Source organism: Hippopotamus amphibius, chromosome 1, assembly GCF_030028045.1.
Source record: "Hippopotamus amphibius kiboko isolate mHipAmp2 chromosome 1, mHipAmp2.hap2, whole genome shotgun sequence".
NCBI classification, from domain to species: domain Eukaryota; kingdom Metazoa; phylum Chordata; class Mammalia; order Artiodactyla; family Hippopotamidae; genus Hippopotamus; species Hippopotamus amphibius.
In genome coordinates, this window is record NC_080186.1 from 6,711,200 (window position 1) to 6,732,841 (window position 21,642).

Consider the following 21,642-nt stretch of genomic DNA (forward strand, 5'->3'; position numbering starts at 1 on the left):
TCAAGGCCCAAGGAGTCCTGCTCCCCAGTCAGCCTATGAGGTTGATCTCGTCCAAAAATGTGAATTAAAAAATAGGATAATGGTGTCCTGGGATTAGATGATGCTGATGATTGCACAATTTTGTGAATCTAGTCATCCCTCCGTATCCAGGGAGGATGGGTTTCAGCATCCTCCTCAGGTCCCCAGATCTGAGGATGCTCAAGTTCCTTATATAAAATGAGGTAGGATTTGGATATAACCTCGGCACATCCCCCCATATACTTTAAATCATCTCTTAGATCACTTATAATACCTAATACGTATAAATATAAATATAATGTAAATAATTGTAAACTTAATGTAAATGATATGTAAATAGTTGCTGGCACCAGCAGATTAAAGTTCTGCTTTTTGGAACTTTCTGGAAATTTTTCTTTTAAATTTTTTTCCACCCATTTTTGGTTGAATTCACAGATGTGGAACTCACGCACACAGAGGCTGACTGTATTCTAGAATTCACCAAACTGTACGCTTTTAAATGGTGAAATTTATGGTATGTAAGCTATACCTCAATGGGAAAAAAAAAAAAAAGGAGCCACCATTCTTCCTCACTGGCCAGAAATACACAGCATGAACCCAGCAGGTTGTCTGAAAGCCCCGGCACTCTTGATACACGCTAACTCCCCTGATTTAGAAGATCTAATCCCAGTGTGGGTAGCACAAGGGGATCAGGCATCCTATCTGCAGCCATTCTGTCGGGACCCTGGCTGTGGCCATCTCAGGAGCGAGTGGCCACAAGTCCAAGGCAACCTGTCTTTTATGCCCTTGAAGACAGGACTATAGGGACCCTGGGGCCCTAGACTGAACCCTGCAGAAGAAAGGCGGCTTTGGGGGAGGACTTTCTTCACTGCAACCCTGCATCTGTGCACGAAAGTGTTGCTGCCATATCAGCAAACAAAAGATGTGGCAGCCATCAAGCCAGCACATTACAGGCGCCCTGATGGTGAGCCTGGAGGGAGCTCAGGTTGGAGGCAGGATGCCCTCACCCCCACATCTAGCAGTCAGCCACACTCCAACGGTGCACCCTGAGGAGACTCAAGATAAGAAAACACAGGATACTGGCCCCAGATAGCTGAAGGGCACATCAAAGGAAAGATTTCAGTGAGCCCAGACTCTTGCATTTTCCCATACATAGAAAAGTACTGGGACTTCCCTGGTGGCGCAGTGGTTAAGAATCCGCCTGCCAATGCAAGGGACACGGGTTCAAGCCCTGGTCAGGGGAGATTCCCACATGCCTCGGAGCAGCTAAGCCCGTGCGCCACAGTTACGGAGCTTGCACTCTAGAGTCTGTGAGTCACAACTACTGAGCCCGTGCGCCACAACTACTGAAGCCCATGCGCCTAGAGCCCGTGCTTCACAACAAGAGAAGCCCATGCATCACAACAAAGAGTAGCCCCTGTTCACTGCAACTAGAGAAAGCCCACGCGAAGCAATGAAGACCCAAACAATGCAGCCAAAAAATTAAGTTAAAAAAAAAGTGCTAAATTCCTTAACTTGAGATGTCTGCTTTTCTTTAACAGTAATCTTTTGATGTTTTGACTAGCTGGTCTTTTGCAAAAACTCCTGTATATCCTGGCTCCCCCCTTGCCTCTTCAGAGCAGCCCCTCAGAGCCATCTGAGAGGCTGTGTCCTGGGCTTAGTTCTCAGAGTGTCCACTGAATAAAACATAACCCTCAACTTTCAGGTTGTGTGGTGTTTTTTTTCCGTCGACACATCAGAGAGTCATTTGGTGGGGTGATGGCAGATGGGCCCGTGTGGGTACCTGTGTGTAGCACGTGGGGGCGCTCCAGGGAGCATACCTAGCACTTGCAAAGCCCTTGGGTCAGCACGCACTCTCTTCGAAGCCCCACCTCTGAATAGGGAAGCGCAACTTGACTTGTCGGGTTGGTGAAGAAATCGCCACTGGATTAAAAATAGCAAATAAATGTAAGAAGTCAAAATGCTGTACAAAGGGGAGAATTACTTTTAAGTGTTTACTCATTGCTATGCTGACTGGGCATTTTAACTAAACATAGCTTTAAGGTTCTTTTCTTTTCCAGTTCCTAAAGTTGCTCTTCGACTTATGCATCAAATTCACTTTTTTCCTAATTGAGGACTGAGAAAGGCCAACTTATTCTTAGGCAATACCTATCTATGGAGCAACTGATTGATTGATAAATATTTAATACACACACATACATATATTGTTTAGCTACCATTGATCAAGTCCTTATTACCTATGTTATGCACTGGTATGTGTTTTACAGACTTGATCTCCTTTGATCCTCCAGCAGCTCTATGAAGTGCCTATTATTGTGCCCATTTAGCAGGTGATAAACTGGGCCTCAGAGAAGCATTAGTCCCTTATGTAAGGTCACACAGCCTCTAAGCAACAGACCTGGGATTTGGACCTCTGCAGAATCCCAAACGCAGTTAACCTCCGAACACAGGGGCACGATTTGACAAAGGTGGCAGGCACAGGGAAGCCCCCTCCATCTTTGTTGGGATGAGTGAAAACTCCCCAACCTTGAGTCCAGAGAGGTGAGACTTTGCCCAGGTCTGTTTGCTTCCTGCATCTTTCATAAATACACACACCTGCTACCTCCCATTTCCCCAGCTCCAAGAGGAAAATAGGGCCAGTTTCCTTTCAGTGTCTAAACTGACAATGGCCCCAAGCTCCCATCCAAAGAACTGTGAGAAGGGCAAGGATCCAGCACCTCCCCCCGCCCCCGCCTAAGAACCCTGGGAGCCGCAGCTCACCCCAAGGCTGCCAGTCCTGATGGTTCTTCACCTTTTTTGGGTCACATCATCCTTTGAGAATCTGATGAAAGCTATTAACCTTTTCCAAGAAAAAACCCAACAACTCACATCACACAAAATTTTACTTAACAATTTCAGAAGACTCCTCGCCTGTTTCTTATCTCCTCCTCCCATCAAATTTCAAAGGTTAAAAATGGTGTGACGCTGTCCAATAGAACTGTCCGTGATGCTGGAAAAGTTCTATGTCTTTGCTTCCAATTTAGTAGCCACGAGCCACACGTGACTGTTGCAATTAATTGAGTAAAACGTAATGTTCAGTCCCTCAGTGCACTAGCACATGTGGCTAGCGGCTCTAAGTCTATCCTGAATTAAGCCAGAACATCAGAGAATTGCATACCTGAGCCGTATCACCTACTGACTTATGTTTTGGGGCCTTATGAGAAAGAGATCTAGGACACGGCTCCCCACCCCCTGTGCTTACTCTAAGACACTGTTCATTACCTGAAGCATAACAGGTATGGATAGAGGTCTCCATGACCATCCACTTTTGGGGGCTGAGATCCCCAAATGCAACATGTTAAGGAGACTTTTCTTTGATAACCAAATTGTCCTTTAACTTAGTTGAAGGCAGAAGGCCTTTCACTATCAAGCCAGCCAATGTGCTCTGATGGTGACACAGCCATCTGAATATGAGCACGAGGGTGGTGTCTGACAGGTAGTCGCGTGACCGAGTTCGGGCACAATGTTTGGGAAGGTCTGATGGCTCACTCGTGCTGGGCAGCCCAGTGCCTGGCAGCTCCCAGGAGGACCAGAACTGGATCTGGATGGCTCCACAGACTAATGGCCTGGAGGCTGTCTCTGCAGTCACTGGAGACAAGAGGGCTAGCCTAGCCCTAGCCCTGCAGCTGCACCTGCTGAGACCAATGGCAGGAGGAAGGGGCCTCCCCCGAGCCAGTGAGGCCTTTAGGACCTGAAGGCTGCCAGGCCAGTGCCCATCCACGTTGCTGCCATGCGCCCAGGTCTGGCAGGTCCTCTTTCTTGCCCACTGGGTCCAGAGAGGCAGCACTGAAGCTGGCTTTTGTTCTGCTCAGACCTCATCAAGGTCACCGATGGATGACCTCCACGTTGCTAAACCCAACGGTCAATTCCAAGCCCCCATTTTGCTTGACCCATCAGCACTGTTTAACATAGCTGGTACCTCCGTGATCTCTGAAAGTCTTTTTTCCTTTCTCTTTGGATTGTTGGATGCCACTCCCTCTTGGTTCTCACCTAATTTACCCACCACTCCTTCCTTCTCCGTCTCTTCTGCTGGTTCCTTCCCTACTCCCACTCTTTTTGTGTTGGGGGACCCCAGAGCTCCCATCACCTACCCTCCCTCCCTGGGTGGTCTCGTCCAGCCTCAAAGCTTATCAATCACATCTGACAACTCCCAAATTAATGTCCACAGCCACGACTTCCAGACTCCAATCGCCAGCTGCTAATCCAAAGTCACGTGGGTGTGTACTAGGAATCTGAAAACATGATACATCCCAAAGTGAAGTTCTGTTCCACCCTGGCTCCCCAGCTTGCTCCTCTGAAGTCCCCCCCATCTCCACACATGGCAGCCCCATCCTTCCAGCGCTCCACCATTCATCCTTGATCTCTTTCTTCCCCCACACCCAGTCCATCAGCAGAGCCTGTCGGCTCCACCTTCAAAATCCAGCCAGAATCCAGACCCTTCTCTGCCTTTTCTTGTCACATTCATTGCTTCCACTCTAAACCATGATCATATTCTTGCCCGGATGGTTGCTGTAGCCACCTAACTGGTTTCACGTGGCCCTTGCTCCCCAAGTCTGTCCTCAACCCAACATCCAGGACTGATCTGTTTAGAATGAAATCTGATTGCATCATTCCACTGCTCAGAACCCTCCAGCGGCGCCTCACCTTGCTCAGAGTCAAAGCCAAAAAAAGTTCAAATGAACCAGCCCCCAACGGACTTTTGCCCTTACTTCTTTCTACCATCTCTCTTGCTGCCTCTGTTCCACACTAGCTTCCTTGCTGGTCCTGGAACATACCAAGAAGCCTCTCCCCCTCCCTGAGGCCAAAGGAACCAGGCAGGGACACTGGGGGCCCAAATCCACCATCTTTGGTCACCACCGCCATCATTATCAATGGGCAGTGAGGACCAGAGGCTGAAACAATTAAGCCAGTTTCCAGCCTGGGCCCCCAGGAAGACATGAGAGGAAATAGCAGTAAGGTGGTCCGTAGGCCCGTGCTTACAATGCTCATTTCTTACAGGCAAAGGGCCATGGAGGGGGAAAGTGATCATTCTCCACTAATTCAGGAAATATTAACATAAGTACTTTTTTTTTTTTTTTGGCTGCGCCACTTGGCTTGTGGGATCTTAGTTCCCCAAACAGGGATCGAACCTGGGCCCTCTGCAGTGGAAGCACATAGTCTTAACCATTGGACTGGCAGGAAACTCCCCTAAGCACTTTATTTCTGATGTGGATAACTACATTATTCTATTGATTAATTAGAAAAAAGGAAGAAAGAAAGAAAAAGTCAACCCACATCAATAGAAAAGGTGGATTGTTCTATAGAAGAGAGGGGTGTCCTTGGGGGTTGAGTTGGACAAAACTCCACACCTGGGCTTTGAGATTGTTGAGCGGGGAATGCTGTAGAAATGCCAAGGACAGGTGGGGCCACCGTGAGACGAGACACACGTTAAAGAGTCATTGGTGGAATGAGCTGCCCTCCTAAGGTAAGTCTACCCTAAAGGATAGCCGAGGTCAACGCAAAAGCCAGAAAGGCTCCCAGATCCTAGACTATATAAACATCTCCAACACGACGGCCACACGGATGATGCTCGTGTCTGATGCATCCGGCCACTGTCCTCAGCGGAGCCCCTTCTCTGGCCGGCCACACCAACAGCCGTCCTCTCTCCCTTGGGCGGATACTGCCACGTTGTATATTTGCAGCCGTGGCCCCTTCCATTGTCGTTTGCCACAGATTAGCCTCACCCCTGTCTTTCTAGAAACAGAAAGAATGCTTAGCACAGCCCTCCGAAGACCATGTGTTGCAAGCATCTGGAAGAGATAAAGGGTACTCACAGAACTTCCGTGCTGGAGCTGTGTCTCTCCCACTTGCCTGGTAGGAATGCCTTGGGAGAGCAGCCACGTTTGACCTCCAGGGATCTAGAGAAGCCAAGAAGCAAAGCCGTTGTGAAAACCAATCCAGTTCCAGCACCAGGTGCGCAGGGAGGCGGCCTGCAGGTGCTGGCAGGTCCTCTCGAGTCTCCCTCACCAGCCTTTTCTTCAAAGGGCGATTTTGCCAGGAGGAACCTCTGAAAATTTCTAGGATGGAAGAAAGAGACGAGTCCGATGCAACAGAAACATGGCACTCAGGCCACCAGGCTGAGCAGAGGCGCTAGCTTAGTGGACCTGGGGTCCCTTGGTGACCTGGGGTCCCTTTGAGCCTCCAGGGCAGCCTGGGAGGCCAGTGGGGTAAAGGCAGTAGGGCAGCATCAAAGACAAGCTGGGCACCTTTCACATTTTTTTCATGAGCCAGTCCTATCTTACCCCTCCTGTTTTGAAGAAAAATCTAATCTGTATTTTCTTTAAAAACCACTTATGGCGGGTCCACTCCCTGTTGTCAAATAAGCACATTTATCACACAGACGGAAGCCTGGTATCTCTGAGACCTTGAACGGACTATTTACAACATTGGGGCTGCAGGGCAAGGTGACCTTCAAACCACAAAGGGGCAATGCCTTGTGTGTGGCAGGGCCTTTCAGAGGACAGGAGATATCCAGGCCATGGCCATGTCTTAGGGGACCTGGGAGATGACAGAATGAAGAGATGTCAAAACAGGATTAGAAAAATGCATTTTAAACATTTAAAATTTAATGCTTTTAGAAGTAAGTCAGACAGAGAAAGACAAATATGGTATCACTCATATGTGGAATCTAATAAAAAAGGATATAAGTGAACTTATTTACAAAACAGAACCAGACCCACAGATTCCAAAAACAAACTTGTGGTTACCAAAGGGGAAACATGGAGGGAGGAGAGATAAATTGGGATCTTGGGATTGACATACACACGCTACTATGTGTAATGTAGATAACCAACAAGGACCTCCTGTATAGCATAGGGAACTCTATTTAATATTCTGTAATAACCTATGTGGGAAAAGAATCTGAAAAAGAATGGATATATGTATATGTATAGCTGAATCACTGTGCTGTACACCTGAAACTAACACAACATTGTAAGTCAACTATACTCCAAGAAAATTTTTGAAAAGTAAAATAAAATAATATAATGCTTTTAACACACAACTCAAATACAAGAGAATTGCGCTGTTTGCTGGAAATGATTTAAAAAATCTAAAAATCTTTTCGAACATGAAGCCCAGGCCAGATGCTTCACCCCCAGCAGATAGACCCCGAAGCAAGTTGCCCCCAGAAATCAAGTGATAGGTATTGACCCAGGCACTGCAATAGGAATCTGAGCCCCAGGACAGGATGGGTTAACGTCTAGCCACGCTCCTCAGCTCAAATGATCTAGCATGCTGGAAAAACGTCTGAGTGCCCACCCTTGACCAAGCTCGACTCAAGGAGGAAGGAGGAAGAGGTAGAACTTGAACCATCAATTCCTATCACTGAGAAGTGACCCTGTCCCTTGGAGCTTTGCCGCCCTATTGCCATGCAGTGAAATACTATTGATATTTTTAAATTGAAGTACAGTTGATTTACAGTGTTTCAGGTAAACAGCAAAGTGATTAGGTTGTATATATATATATTCTTTTTCATATATATATATATATATACACACACACACACATATATATTCTTTTTCAGAGTCAATTCCATTATAGGTAATTACAAGTTATTGGGTATAGTTTCCTCTATACAGTAGATCCTTGTTGTTTATCTATTTTATACATAGTACTGTGTATCTGTTAGTCCCAAACTCCCAATTTATCCTCCCCCTAAATTCTATTGATTTTTTAAAGGCAAGGATCATACTCTAGATTGTTTATACCTACTCACAGCTCCAATTCTCATGTCAGTGGACGCCCAATAAATACCTATTGGGTTGAACCGAATTTATCAAGAATTCTTTGGGAGAAATGATAATTTTACACCACTAGAGTCAAAAAGTTATGTGTTGGCTACCGGTCCCATTTGCGATGTCCCCAGCCAGATTTCTTGGTCTCCACCTCTGTCAAGTTAACCTACATCTTCACCAGCAGTCTGGCAGCTCCCTTGCTCTGCAGCAATTACATCGACAAGCACGTACAGTGCTTACAACACAGTCTTACACCCGCTCCAAAGTGGAGAACTAAGAAGCTACCACCCGGGCAGGATGGCATGCCACCTAAAACCACATCTTACCATAGAGGGGAGGTCATCTCATGACCCAGGAAAATGGGCTGTCTTCTAGATACTGGCAGTAATTCACCTCCGAATAGCTGAAGGTCATCAGTAAGCAGCATTTTGGGTTCATGGGTATTCGGGTTGGTCCTCTTTCACAATCCCAAATCAGTGTTAAACAAGTGGAACCACTGAGGAGGAAAGAGGAAACTCGTTGGGATGAAAGTGAGCTGAGACTCCCAATAGAAGTCCCCAAACAAGGACAGAAAGACAGACCATCAGGGGAGAGGCCTGCCGGAAAAAATGAGGCCAAACCCAGTGGCTGATTCACATGGACCCCTGTCTGGGTCTGCTACTGTCATTCTGTAACATTCCCCAAACAAGGGGTGGGCACCAGGCCCCACCTGAAACCCCAGGGTGGCCTGAAGGTCCTGCAAGTGGACTAGAACGCCCAGCTGGTGGGCCAGCCCATCTGTCCTTTGCCACCCTCTTCAACGATGGCCAGCTCTCCCTGGGAATTTTGTGAAATTTCCTCGGACAACAGAGGCACAAACGACTCATCGGGCCTCCTCTGAGGGCTGTGCACGGGGAAGGCCGCCGCCCTCCCCTCTGTACTGTACTCGGCAAGACCTTTCTCAGAGGCCAAAATGAAACGTGGGAGGATCTAGGAGAGGACACGGATCCTGAGTAGCAGGGAAATTTCTAGGTGCACTTTCTGTTGCATTAGTCAAAACAAAATCCTGAAAAATTCTTCTGCCTGAATGCGTGGGACCAAATAAAACTCACATCCCCAATTCCGCCAACGGCCCAGCCCGGCAGTGAGCCGCTGGGTTTCCTTCCTGCGTCCTCGCGCGCCCTCTGCTGGAGGAAGCCCAAGTTACAGCACTAATAACCCAGCTGGCAGCCGCCAGACTCCAGTGGCCCCGATTTCCCAGAATTGCAAAGAGGAACAACTATAAAAAAAAAAGCCCCATGTTTTCTCCCCTGGACACTTTGCCCAGTGAGAGTCGTAAACGAGAGGTGCTGCAAACCTGCTCAAAGGCAGCGTTCAGTTCCCAAAGCAGTACTGCCTGATGTCCAGTAAGTTTTGCCCGTGGTCTTTAGGACCTAAGGCCTGTGTCCCCTCCAGGTCCCCAATCTCCTTACCTTGTCCTATTTCTCTGGAGTCGGGGCGCTCAATGGGTCCAGCGCTGATGACTTTATCCTTGTCCCACATGCCAGTTGAAACACGTTCCAGGGATTCGCAGCCCTTCCCTGAGCTTCCTGTCTCCTTGGGCAAGTCAGATAACCTCTAGGCCTCATCATCCTTGTCTCTGAGCTCAGGGCTGGCAACAGATGATTTCAAAGTACCTTTCACTTGTGGGGCTAAAGTCTGCATGCTTAAGAGGAAAGACAGGTTCTGATCCTTAATCAGATCTGCAGAGAATGGGCACAGCAGAGAAACTGCTGACTCTGCACTGGGTGAAAAGCAGCAATGGTTGGTGGGGGGCGGGGGGCAGGCGCCATGGGTTGGAATGTGGCCCTGGGGCCCTAGGATCCCAGCAGCACCTTGGAGCCTTTTACCCCCGTCCCCCGGCTGCCTCCTGGTCCTCCCTGTCTTCAGGATTCTAGGTGCCGCTGCCTAACTGTCCCATTTCCAGCTGAAATCCAGGCCCACCATTCGCTTTCACCGCCCTCACCTTTGCCTTATACCTGAGTCCCTGGAGGAGTCCCAGGGACTCAGCTGGCCAGTTGGCTCTGCTTGGAGGGTGCAGGTGGTCCCCCGGAGAGCTGCCTATCCCCACGTCCTTGGCAGGAAGACTGGCAGCTGCAGTGCTGTGTCTGTCCCGGGCTGAGCAGGAAGACTCCTGGTGTCAGTTCTGTGCAGGTCCCCAAACCGATGACATCAGCAGGCAGCAGGGTCTGCAGGCCCCATGACCCCTGCCATCTCCCCCTTCTCCTCCCCCTCTGCCACCTCCCTCCCCCTCCCAGCGCAATGCAGGCTCCAAGGGCAGCCTCCAAGGTGGAGACAACTCAAGTGAGCAATGGGAGGAAGCAGCCACCAGCACCCAAGCTCTCCCTGCAGAAGTCCAGGGTCTGGGACAGGGAGAGGCATCGGTCTCCAAACTGTCTCATAGCCACTAACAGCCCCGGAAAAGCAGGCCCATGTGTGCAGTGTGACATCACTTCCCATCTTGCCAGGAGACAGGGCTTTTGCCAGGAACAGGCCCCAGGGGACGAGTCAGGCAGCATTTTCATGCCTCTGGCATAAATGAAGACCTGCACCAGAGGCTGCTATTCTGGGCAGAAGGTGCTGTCTGGCCCCCCTGGGGCTGCCTTCTCTGTCCCCAGTCCCCAGCCCTTGCCACCTCAGCCCCTCACATCACCCAGGAGGGCCAGCAGCTATCAGACCCCACCCACATTCTCTGGCTCAGCTTCCCCCTGCCGGGGAAGCTGGACTTCCTCCACATCCAACTTTAACCTTCGGCAACTAACTCCATGACACTGGGAAAAACCCTTCCTTTCACCGCCTTTGTGCCTCCATCTCTCTCTGCAGGCTTTCCCAGACATCCTGAGTGGAGCATTCAAGAACATGGTCCGAGAAGGTCCCTCTGCCCTCACCCAAGAGGATGTCTGAGTTGGGAATCCCGTCTTACCCCCCAACTGGAAAGACAGTCTTGCTTTCCAGACCGGTGTCCACAATTCAGAGCAGGAGGTCCAAAGGCAGGGCCCAGACACAACAGCATCCCTGGGCTTCACCCTCCCAGCCCTTCCGAGATGCCACACGTCTTGTTCTTCTATGGAGGTTCCCGCAAATCAAGCCCCACGCTTAGTGGATGCTTGGAACAGAAGCGCCTGTGAAAATGGCCCATCCAAGGATGCGTGAAACCAGTCGGTGCAAGAGCCCCGTTTGTCATCCTCAGCCCGGAAGGCTGCCTCCGGCCCCAGCCCTCAACTCCGATGAAGTAGAGTCGTGCAGAAAAGGTTGTATAAATAAAGCCCGAGACTCACTCACTGCACCAATCAGGGACCGGGTCCTGTCTCGGCGCTGGCTGCGCGCAGCCGCCGGGAGGTGGCCGTCGGGACGCGAGCGCGGCAGAGGCGCGCCGCCCGCCAGCCCGGAGCAGTGGTGCAGGGCCTCTGCACCGCCCGCTGCTGCAGCCCAGCGGCGGCCAGCACTGCTGACTTGGCCCGGGCGGCGGGGAGGGCGGGGGAGGGCCTGCAGCAGCTTGGGTTCCAACCGCCCCTGCGCAAGGAGACCCGGAGAACCAGCAGCACGGGCTCGGCGGGCCAAGGCCGGGGCAGGTGATGGGGTGGGAGAGGAGAGGGCGCGGGAAGCCCTGAGTCAGCACTGGTGCATTGCGAGCCGCCAGGGAGCCTGGGACCGAGACGCACACCCCCTCCTGCCCCTCCAGGCACACCCCCCACCTAACTTAGGGACCAGTTCTAGCCTCACTGTCTCCCTGCAACAGTTACAGGGCGGTGATGTGCCTGCTCTAAGTGCTCTGGGGGATGGAAAGAGAAAATTCATTTAAAGATTAGCCCAGGCCCCTGTCACCTCCTAGATCTGACCCGTGGGCAGAGAGGGGGAGAGTTTCTTCCTGCTCCCCACCTCCTGCAGCCCCTGGACCAGTGGGTCTGACTTGGGGGAAAGGGGGAAGCCGGCCTCAATTGCATTGGATATTCTTCCTGAGAAAAACCTGGGAAATGCTGGTCCCTCGGTGTCCAGCGTGGAGACAGCTCTCGCCATACCAGCTCTTCAGCAGCTGGCTTCCCCATTCTACTCCCTGAGAGATGAGGGTGTCCAGGGGCCTGCAGGGGCTAAGAGCCTCCCCGAGGCTCTCATGTCACTTTGGCTGCTTCTTCCCCGACTGCCTTGATGTGGTCACTTTGGCCATGATAGCACCTGCTGAGGGAAGGAGAGCTCTCGCAGTGAGAAGCTTGTAGAAGCCCCTCGTTTCATCTCACATTGGCTGTGTGTGTCATTCATTTCACAAGCCCCAGCGATGTCTGAGGGCTGGGCTCTGGGGTCACCTGCTCCCCTCGGGACACATTTGTGAAGTTCCTGTCTCACCGGACATCCTCTTAGCAGACCAGAGACTGGTATATGCAGGCGGGATGCTGGGGCCAACAGTGACATTTGCTTTGCAGCCACGGACAAGAGGCCTTTCTCTTGGCTAATTGCAGATACAAAGGAATTAACTCCAGATGTAAAGGATGCTCATTTGTCATCCGGGCAGGGGAGGGAGGCACTGAATGGGAGAGGAGTTTGCCCGGGCATGCCAGCTCTAGTCTCTTGCTCCCCAGGGTGGAGAAGCCACTGACACCTCATCCCACTGGTGAGGGAAAATTCATCAAGGTTTGTCCAAACAGCACAGCCTAGCAGCTTTCTAGGGGGAGGGGCAAGTTCTGCCTGATGCACCAATGAGGCACCATCATCAGCACCACACGATGCTGACCGCCAAAGACGCTAGTGTGTTGGACCCCAGTGACTCATCTGGGTACACCAGGCTCGAAGTCTTTCACATCCAAGGATGTCAATCTGAAAAAATTAAGTTGCTGTAGGACTCAGGGGGTCTGCAAACCCACACCACAGATCTATGAGCAGAGGTCAAAGATGGTGTTAAATATACAGGGAATGTATAAAAAAAATGGGTGGAGTGAGACAGAGGAACAGGGATTTTGAAAGTGGACAAGCATGAGGATGCTCCTAACTTGGGGGAGGGGGTTTGTCTTCACCTGCAGAAGGCTTTTCAAGTCTAGGCAATTATGCGGTCTAAGACCCTATAAAATATCTGTCTGTGAGCCCGAATTTCCCCAAATGCCTGGCAGAGAGTTTGATGGGACCACCTCTCATGTCCTAAGGAGCTTCAACTGCCGCAGCCCCTGCCAGAGTGCGGGCAGGGTTTTCTAAAGATGAACCTCCAAGTCTGGCTCCAGGCTACAGCCAGACCCAGAACACCACGCAGAACCCGTGGAGCTCATGGAGCACCGCCAGCCTTGGCCCAGCTGCTGTTTCAGGGACTTGCCTGGATAATTTATATCTGAGAGGTTTGCTGCGCATCCTTAGAGCAGATTTAGTGAGAGACCTAAAGTTTTTTTTTTTTTTTGTGAAAAGATACTCTTTTGTTTTGGGAAGAACTGCACAAGAGCTCAGCCTGTCCAGTGCATGGGACCACCTGGGCACATGCCACCGTTGGCCCTGCGTGACATCACCCCCGATGCAGACCCGCATCCAGGCACTGCATGTCCCAAATGCCACGCCAGCAGTGCCAGCCTTGGCGCTCCTCCAGCCGGCACCTACTGAGGCAGCAACTGCCTTTGGGGAGGCCCTTTGGCCAGATGGGGAGGAGTCTGGTCCCCGAGACCAGAGTTCAGACGCCTTGGGCTCCTTGTGCATTTCCCTGGAAAGGGCCACTGCCCCAAGCATGCCTTCTGCTGCTTCTGTGCAGTCCCCATCTCCATCTAGATGGGCTTCTTATGGAGCCCCCCACAACTGCCTGGCACCCTGTGCATCGTCATTCAGCACCTACTACCAACATATCAGTGAATGCATCCGTTCTTAAATGCTGCAGCCTCTGCCCCTGCGGTCACAAATCATTGTTTCAAGTTTCCCTCCAAAGCTCACCTCAATAAACCCACAAGAAGAAAGCCTCCATCCTTAATGAATAAGGCAGTGAAGGCTGCCTCTGTGTTCCCAGGGTTCAAGCCAGGCTGCAAAAATCACAACAGAGATCAGACCGGCATTCTCTAGCTCGATTCCACACGGCTTAAAGAGCCAGTTAACCAGACACAAACGCACGCACGCAAGCACGCACGCACTAAGGCAAGGACTAAGCTTAAACTCATCAGTGAGTCTATGGGGTCTCCCCGTGCCCAAGCATGTGGACCAACCCAAAGTCAGGTCCTGATTGCACTTTGGATTTTGCCAAGGGCTGAGCGCTCCAGTCTGAGTTACCCAACGGGCTGACCCGAGAGTGGGTATCCCTTTCTCTCCTCCTCTTCCTCCTCCTCTTCCTCCTCCTCCTGCTGCCTCCTCCCGCTGCTGAGGTTCTGCAGTCACTTGAAGGAGAAAGATTTCGCAGTATGGCATTCTTAAAGCTGCAGTGTCCAAATTCTCCTTCAAACCCCAAGTGTCACGGACATCAGCTCACTTACAGGGTCCTTTGCAGAGGGTAGGTGGGCAAGGAGGCAGGGGATGGGGGGGTTTGGAGAAGCCAAGGGGGTGGGAATCAGAGACTCGGACTCTAGCAAGGGTAAAAAGGAGAGGCAGACTGCACCGTGATAGCCTCTGCAGTTAAACCAGGTTGCTGGGACTGCAGCAGGACTGCAATGGAGTAGTTTTTTTTTTTTTTTTTTTTGGTTTGTTTGTTTTTTTAAAATCACAAAACCCACACCAAAATTTCCTCCACAAACTTATATTCATTGTAGCTGAATTAAAACGCAAGGTGTAAACATGAAACCAACGCAAGAAAGAAACCCAATGAAAAAAATGATTCGAACAGCATTAAAAAATTATTTGGAAAAATTTACTCCTGTGAGCAACTGACTCAGCTTTCCTTACACGGATGCGGGGAAGGACCTGGATGAACTTCATGGAGCCCAGAGTTTCTGTAAAGTGCGGGGAGAGGGCTTCAGCTTCTTAGAAAAGAAAGCTTTTTAAAAACCCAAAGAAAAGGGGATCGTTCTGGCTACCTAAGAAGCGGGTAAAATGAGCTGATGTAGCATCAAGAAACCCACACACCCCTCCCAGAAAGTTACCTCTCTCCTCTGCTCAGCGGCTGCCGGCTGCCATCCTGTCCGGATGCCGGCAAGTTGCAGACTGCTGCTGGGGAGGCAGGACCCGAAATAAGAAGTGTCAGCTGGGTCCCTGCACCGAAATGATGCCAGAAGTCAACGCTGCAGGCACGGGGATGGTCTCTCCCCTTCTCCCTCCCCCACCTTGGTTTAATTTAAACCCCTGACACTGCAAGATGCCCGCTCCTACGGAGACACATCTCCAAAAAATCTCCTCACCACCAGGTCCAAGGCTTTGCTCCACCTCCCATGTTTGTTCACCTGAAGATGCTTTTCTGGCAAAAAAAAAAAAGAAGAAGACAGGGACTGCAGAATCCTTAATTCCGTCCTTCCTGGGACCACATTTTAGAGAAGGTGTGACTCGTTCAGAAGTTTGAGAATTGCAGCCCGCTGCCCAGGAAGGAGCAGAGGCAACGGGTGACAAGTCTGCTTTGCTTCAGACAAAAGTCGACACCATCACTTTACCAAAAAAAGGACAGAGGTAGATCCAGGGTAAGAAGAATAGGAAAATTCCTCTCTGTCCACTGGCAAATTTTCAACAGTTGGGGAAAATCTCTATTTTTGCTTTCCTTCAAGAAAATCCCACTTTAAAAATTGGCAGGCACATGAAATGTACAAGATGGCCACAAAGTGTAAATTTTTGATCTGATGTGTCTGTGATTCTTAAAGTTTTGCTCCTACCTCTGTGCAAATTAATATCATTTAAGATTGAGATAGGGATTTAATTAGGAAAATTCCAGGAGACAACAGCGATTTAAATGCAGATATGGTTAAAATAGCACATCCTAATATCATTCGTAAGAGATAAAGCAGAGTAGATAAATTGAGAAGGAGAGCAGGGTGAGGGGAGAAGAAGGGATTCCCAGATTTCAAATTTAATGCAGACTCAGAGTCTGAGAAAGGTCAATTAAGGAGAAAGTGTTGGGGGGAAGGGGAGCTAAGACTCCTAAGTAAATTATGCAAAAGGACCAATTGCATCAATTTCATGTCCATTTCATTACTGAAGTACAACCTGGTGTGTGACTTGTTTCTAACCTGACCTGGAGGGAAGGCTCTGTTGCCGGCATCCTGCCTGGGACTCACAGGGCCACGCGCTGCAGTGCACCAGCGCCAACGGGGGCACCGCATCCACCGGCCGCCCTCATGCACCTTCCTGGCTCTCGGGCTTTGGCAGAGACGGGTAAGGCTGTGCAGCACGGGCTATGCTGGCAGACAGAGCCAGGGACCAGCCATGGTCAGCCTACGGGCACCCTCTGTGCTGCACCCCTGGTTGTGGCGGGGGTGGCCTCAGATTCTTGGAGGGTCCCAGTGGAAGGGACCCCAGAGAGCACGCAGCCCCATCCCCCCAGGTCACCGATGGCTACTCCTGAGACCCAAGAAACGGCAGGGCCTCACCTAAGGTCATCTGGCCAGTGAGAGGCAGAACCTGGATTCGAAGTGGGGTCTTCAGATCCTTGGTCCTGTGACCTTCGTGCTGTATTCGCCACCCCCTGGTCCCTTAGGTGAGCCGTCTTACTCTGCCCCTTCTTCATATGACCTTGAGGCTCACATCTCTGTTCTATGAGTCAATTTCCCCTCCCTAGATGGTATGCAGACTTAGGCCAAGGAGTTTCAACTCTTTGGAAGCGGGGAAAAATACCATGTCATTTTCTTGCCTTCAGAGGCAAGACCATATTTAAGGCTTAAGAACCAAAGCAAGGTTTTTCTAGTCTCCTCTGATTTTGAGACCTACAGCGTCATCTGCATGGGTCTTCTAGGGCTCCTGGAACAAATTGCCACAAACCTGGTGGCTTAAAACAGCAGAAATGTATCGTCTCACAGTTCTGGAGGCCAAAAGTTTGAAATCAAGATGTCAGCAGGGTGGTTCCTTCTGGAGAATTCATTCCATGCCTCTCTCCGGGCTTCGGCCAGTTGCTGGCAATTGTGGGCTTTCCGTGCCTTGTGGGCGCATTGCTCCAGTCTCTGCCTCTGTCTTCACTTGGCCTGCTCCTCTGTGAAACTTCTTCCCTTCTCGTTTGTCTCTTCTCATCTAAGGACACTTGTCATCAGATTTAGGGCCCATCCTAATCCAGCATGATCTTGTCTTGAGAGCCTTAATTACATCTTCGAAGACACTTCTCCCACATACGGTCATCTTCACAGATTCCACATCTTTTGTGGGGGGGCAATCCTTCAACCCACTGCATTGTGCATTGAAAGTTTTCACATGAGCATCAACCGCAGTGGGATATCACGGCGCTGATCCCATCCCAGCCTCTGGAGGTGCTGTAATACGGAGCCCTCCAGTTACAAGAAGTTAATAAAAGAAGTTAATGTCGTTTGCCGCAACAAGACAGGACCTAGAGAGGATCATACTAAGTGAAGTAAGTCAGACAGAGACAAATATCCTGCCATATCACTTATACGTGGAATCTAAAAAAAACATACAGATGAACTTATTTACAAAACAGCAACAGACACATGGACTTTGAAAACAAACTTATGGTTACCAAAGGGGAAGGGGGGGGTCTATAAATTAGGAGTTTGGGATTAACATGTACACACTATTATATGTAAAATAGATAACCGATAAGGACCTACCGTATAGCACAGGGAACTCTACTCAATACTCTGTAATAACCTATATGGAAAAAGAATCTGAAAAAGAGTGGATATATGTATATGTATAACTGAACCACTTTGCTGTACACCTGAAGCTAACACAATATTATAAATCAACTATATTCCCATATAAAATAAAAATTAAATTTAAAAAAAAGCTAAGAGCTACGTGTACAGAATGCTTGGCCTCTAAGAGCTTTACTTGTGTTGACTTAGTTAATTCTATCAATAACCCTCCATGGCAGGTACTGTCATTGTCACCCGCATTTTACAGTCAAGGAAACTAAGGCACAAAGAGGTTTAGGTGACACAGCTACTGAGTGGCAAGATGGAGGCCACCTGGCTGCAGACCCCCTGCTCTTGACCACACCTCTGCTGGGTTGTGCTGGGGCTCAGATACTGCTCTCTCTCCCAGCTTGACACCATTGATTTTCTATCTAACCCGCATCTCCGATTGGTTTCTTTTACAGATATTTATTGGGCGTGTTTGGATGTGTGCTCTGTGCTGATCTAACTTTCGGGCCTTGTCCTTTGCCATCCCTGCCAGGGATGCCTCTACAGCCTTTAGACACGTAGGAGGGACTCAGGGAAGTGAACTGTGCAGGGAAGCCCATGAGGTCATCCTAAGAACGGAGGGGAGATGTCACTGCACATCTAACCTTGTCACTAGTGATTAACAAAACACCCATCAGTCAGTAATTGACACAAAACAAGCATCCATTTTCAAATCAACAAGAAAGAAGAAACTTGGGAACAACGGTGGTCTTTGGGAACAGCCAGCATTGTGGGTCCTTGCATTGGGTCCTCCTTCCCAGGCAGTTTTCGCAAATCTGTTGAGTCTTTTACTTTCTTAAAGAACAAGTTCTAATCCATGATAGATTTCTTATTAGCCCTTAAATCCTTGTAGCTTTGGCTATGACTTAGACCATGAGAAATAACTCAAGCAGTTTGCACACAAACTGCTGGGGTGGAAGGCAGATTCGGCCCCAGTTTTTTTTTCATTGTCTCTCTTTTTTTTTTTTTTGTAAAAAGAAACAGGTTAAATTAATTTTAATAATATGATTTAACCCAATATATTCAAAATTTTATCATTTCAACATTTTTCACTGTCTCTTAATGTGTTCAGTAGCAGTAGTAGAAATCTAGGTTCAACCTAGGGAAAAGGTCCTATCTGGAATTTATTCTAAACTATTACTCTAGATAAGGGTCTTTCCCTTTTAAAGACAAGGCAGAATCCTCGAAGGCTCAGGAGCAGTGCTACCTGGAGATAAGCTCTAGATGGACCTCTGACTCAGGAGATTCCCTGTCTCTTACATCATAAAAAGTCCCTTGACCTTTACATAGCAAAGCATCTGGGTTGGCACTGGAGGATATTGTTGAATGCATCACAGTGGCTTTTCTTTCCGGATGACTAAAGCTTTCTGTGATGACTTCCATGTGCTTGGCCTTTTCTCTATCAACACAAAACCACCATCACCAGGGAGCGGTCCAAGAGGGTGGCTTTCGTCTTCAACAGAAGATACAGACTTTGCCCGCCTTGAATCTCCTACATCGTTTTATAGCGGTGCTGAGCAGGGTTCATTCTGCTCTGAGCAGTGCCTTGTGAGGGCACAAGGATGGCAGAGTCAAATGCATTTTAGAATTAGTGAGAACCCTTCCACCCCAAACAGTTACACTGTTTCTTCCTCCTGCTTCTTCATGATCAGCCGGGGGACAGCAATCTCCCACCCTCCCAAGCCGCCTCTCAGTCTACTTAAAGGAAACCATAAATGCTCAAATATCAGATCTGCCAGTTTACATAGGCACTCCGTGGGTTTTCTCAGTTGTTCATTTAAAAAGTGTTGATTGAGCACCTACTATGTGCAGAGCAGTGGAGAAACACACATTCTGTCCACACTGGGCCAAAGGTGAGCCTGCACTCCGTAGATTGTTAATGTATTTTTGCTGAGACTTTGGAGGTTCACGGCTTAAGCTGAGATTCTTCCCCAGGATGTCTGTGTTAACTGCCAAGGGATGATGGGGCCAGGGCAGGGCAGGGCAGGGGGTGGGGTGGGGTGGGGTGGGGTGGGTGTGGGAGGGGTGCATCTTTCGGTCCTGGCTGCCGGACGGAAAATATCTTCAGTACAAGGAAGCCTGCCTGGGGTCCTTGAAATGACCTCGGCCATGAGCATCTTTCACCATGTCCATGGAACCTGCATCTCTTGGCCTGTGCCCAAATGTCCCCTTATCAGAGTCACTCTCTTCTTCAAAACAGCACACTGGTACCACCACCTCACTCAGTTCCTTGTCTTCTGAGCAGGAATACCAGCACCTGACGTTGTTCACTTATTTGTTTATCTGTTATTATTTGTCTCCCTGCCCTGGCAGGGAGACCCCTCCCCCAAAGCAGAGAGGCTGGCTGTTTCACTCCCTGCTGTGCCTGCCAGGCAGTAGAGGCTCCACACATTTTTGTAAATGAATGAATGAACGAATGAGTGAAAGAACGAACATTCCCTTCCTTTTCAATCTGTGCCCAGTGGCATTCTTCAATTCCAGGCGAACCTATGATCTCCGCCACCTGGGGACTTCTAATTTTCCCCCATAAGTGAAAGCTGGCTTCCCACAAGCCCACATGATGGCTCTGCAGATCACATCCCAAGGAAGTCACCACTGTCCTTCCCGACAGGTGGGCTGGGAGGAAGCGCTGACCAAGCAGGCTGTCCCTCTGCAATTGTGTACCCCTTTGAAGCTGCTCCCTCATCTTAGAATAAAATGCAAATGCCCTACCAAGGCCCAGGAGGCTGTAAGGTCCAGCCTTGACCCTGCCTCCAGCTTCCCACCTCTTCTTGTCCGACCTCTCCCTCCCGCTCAGCTCCAGCAGCCCCCAGCCTCCCCCTGGTCTCCCTGGACTCCCCCCGATGGCTCCTTCTCACCTTCAGGTTCAGCCCAGCTCCCCTCCTGGAAGAGCCTCTTTTGATGGGCTCCCAGGAGCGGCTCTTCACTCCTTGCTCCCTCCCAGTCAGTGCCCGCAGCCCGGCATCTGTCACCGTCTGCGGTTCTCTGGTTCATCTGTTCTCTCAGGAGAAGGACGGCGTTCACCCCTGGACTCCCTGTGCAAGAAGAGTACCTGGTGTCAATGTCACCACCACCAACATCAACAAGAACATCTATTGGATCAAGTGCTGCATGACTGCTCCCGGGCACTCAGCCTTCTGCCTTGTTCCCACAGCCTTCTGGGTTTTTTTAAAAAAATTAATTAATTTATTTATTGGCTGCATTGGGTCTTTGCTGCTGTGTGCGAGCTTGCTCTAGTTGCAGCAAGGTGGGAGGCTACTCTTCGTTGCGGTGTGAGGGCTCCTCATTGTGGTGGCTCCTCTTGATGCAGAGCACAGGCTGTAGGCGCATGGGCTTCAGTAGCTGCAGCACATGGGCTCAATAGTTGTGGTGCATGGGCTCAGTTGCTCCGCGGCATGTGGGATCTTCCCCGACCAGGGGTCGAACCCGTGTCCCCTGCATTGGCAGGTGGATTCCTAACCACTGCGCCACCTAGGAAGTCCCCAGCCTTCTGTTTTGACACTCGTATTAAACTGCTGGGGCCACCATAACAAAGTAGCACAGACGGGGTGGCTTAAATGACAGAAACACATTCTCTCAGTTCTGGAGGCTGGAAGTCCAAGATCCAACGTGTAGGCAGGGTGGGCTTCTCCCGAGGCCTCTCTCCTTGGTTTGCGGATGGCTGTCTTCTCACTGTGCCCTCACGTGGTCTTCCCTCTGTGTGTGTCTGCGTCCTAATCTCTTCTTCTTATGAGGACACCAGTCAGATTGGATCGGGGCCCCCTAAGGACCTCATGTTAATTTAATTACCTCTGTAGAGATCCCATCTCCGAATACAGTCACCGTCCGAGGTCCTGGGGTTGGGTTTCAGCATACGAACCTGGGGGGAGACACCTAACAACACACAGGCTGCCCACTCACTGCCCCCCACCAACGGCTGCCTTGTGTGAGCTCTCCCACTCTCCCCTGACTTTGGCCTTCGGCCCCCATTCTCCCTCCCACTCCTCGCGGTGACCTCAGCATCCCTGTTGCTCATGTTTTACTCACAGAAGGTTTCCGCTCAGATCCCTGTTTCTTGGGCTTGGTTATCCGGT

The 21,642-nt window shown here is 50.0% G+C and overlaps 1 long non-coding RNA gene across 5 annotated transcripts; it reads right to left on the reverse strand.

Annotated features, from left to right (window-relative positions):
* Positions 1-4,749: 4,749 nt before the first annotated feature.
* LOC130829275 (uncharacterized) lies at positions 4,750-17,488 on the reverse strand. Of its 5 annotated transcripts, none has more exons than XR_009047475.1 (8): positions 16,310-17,488; positions 14,879-14,987; positions 10,774-12,026; positions 9,817-9,996; positions 9,284-9,462; positions 8,159-8,328; positions 5,871-5,954; positions 4,750-5,790 (listed from the first exon to the last, which is right to left on the reverse strand). It is a non-coding gene; the product is annotated as an uncharacterized LOC130829275 (long non-coding RNA). The 5 variants fall into 5 exon arrangements; XR_009047478.1 differs by lacking the exon at positions 16,310-17,488 and adding an exon at positions 15,134-15,191; XR_009047476.1 differs by lacking the exon at positions 16,310-17,488 and having other exon boundaries at positions 11,129-12,026; positions 14,879-15,185.
* Between the last annotated feature and the right edge of the window lie 4,154 nt (positions 17,489-21,642).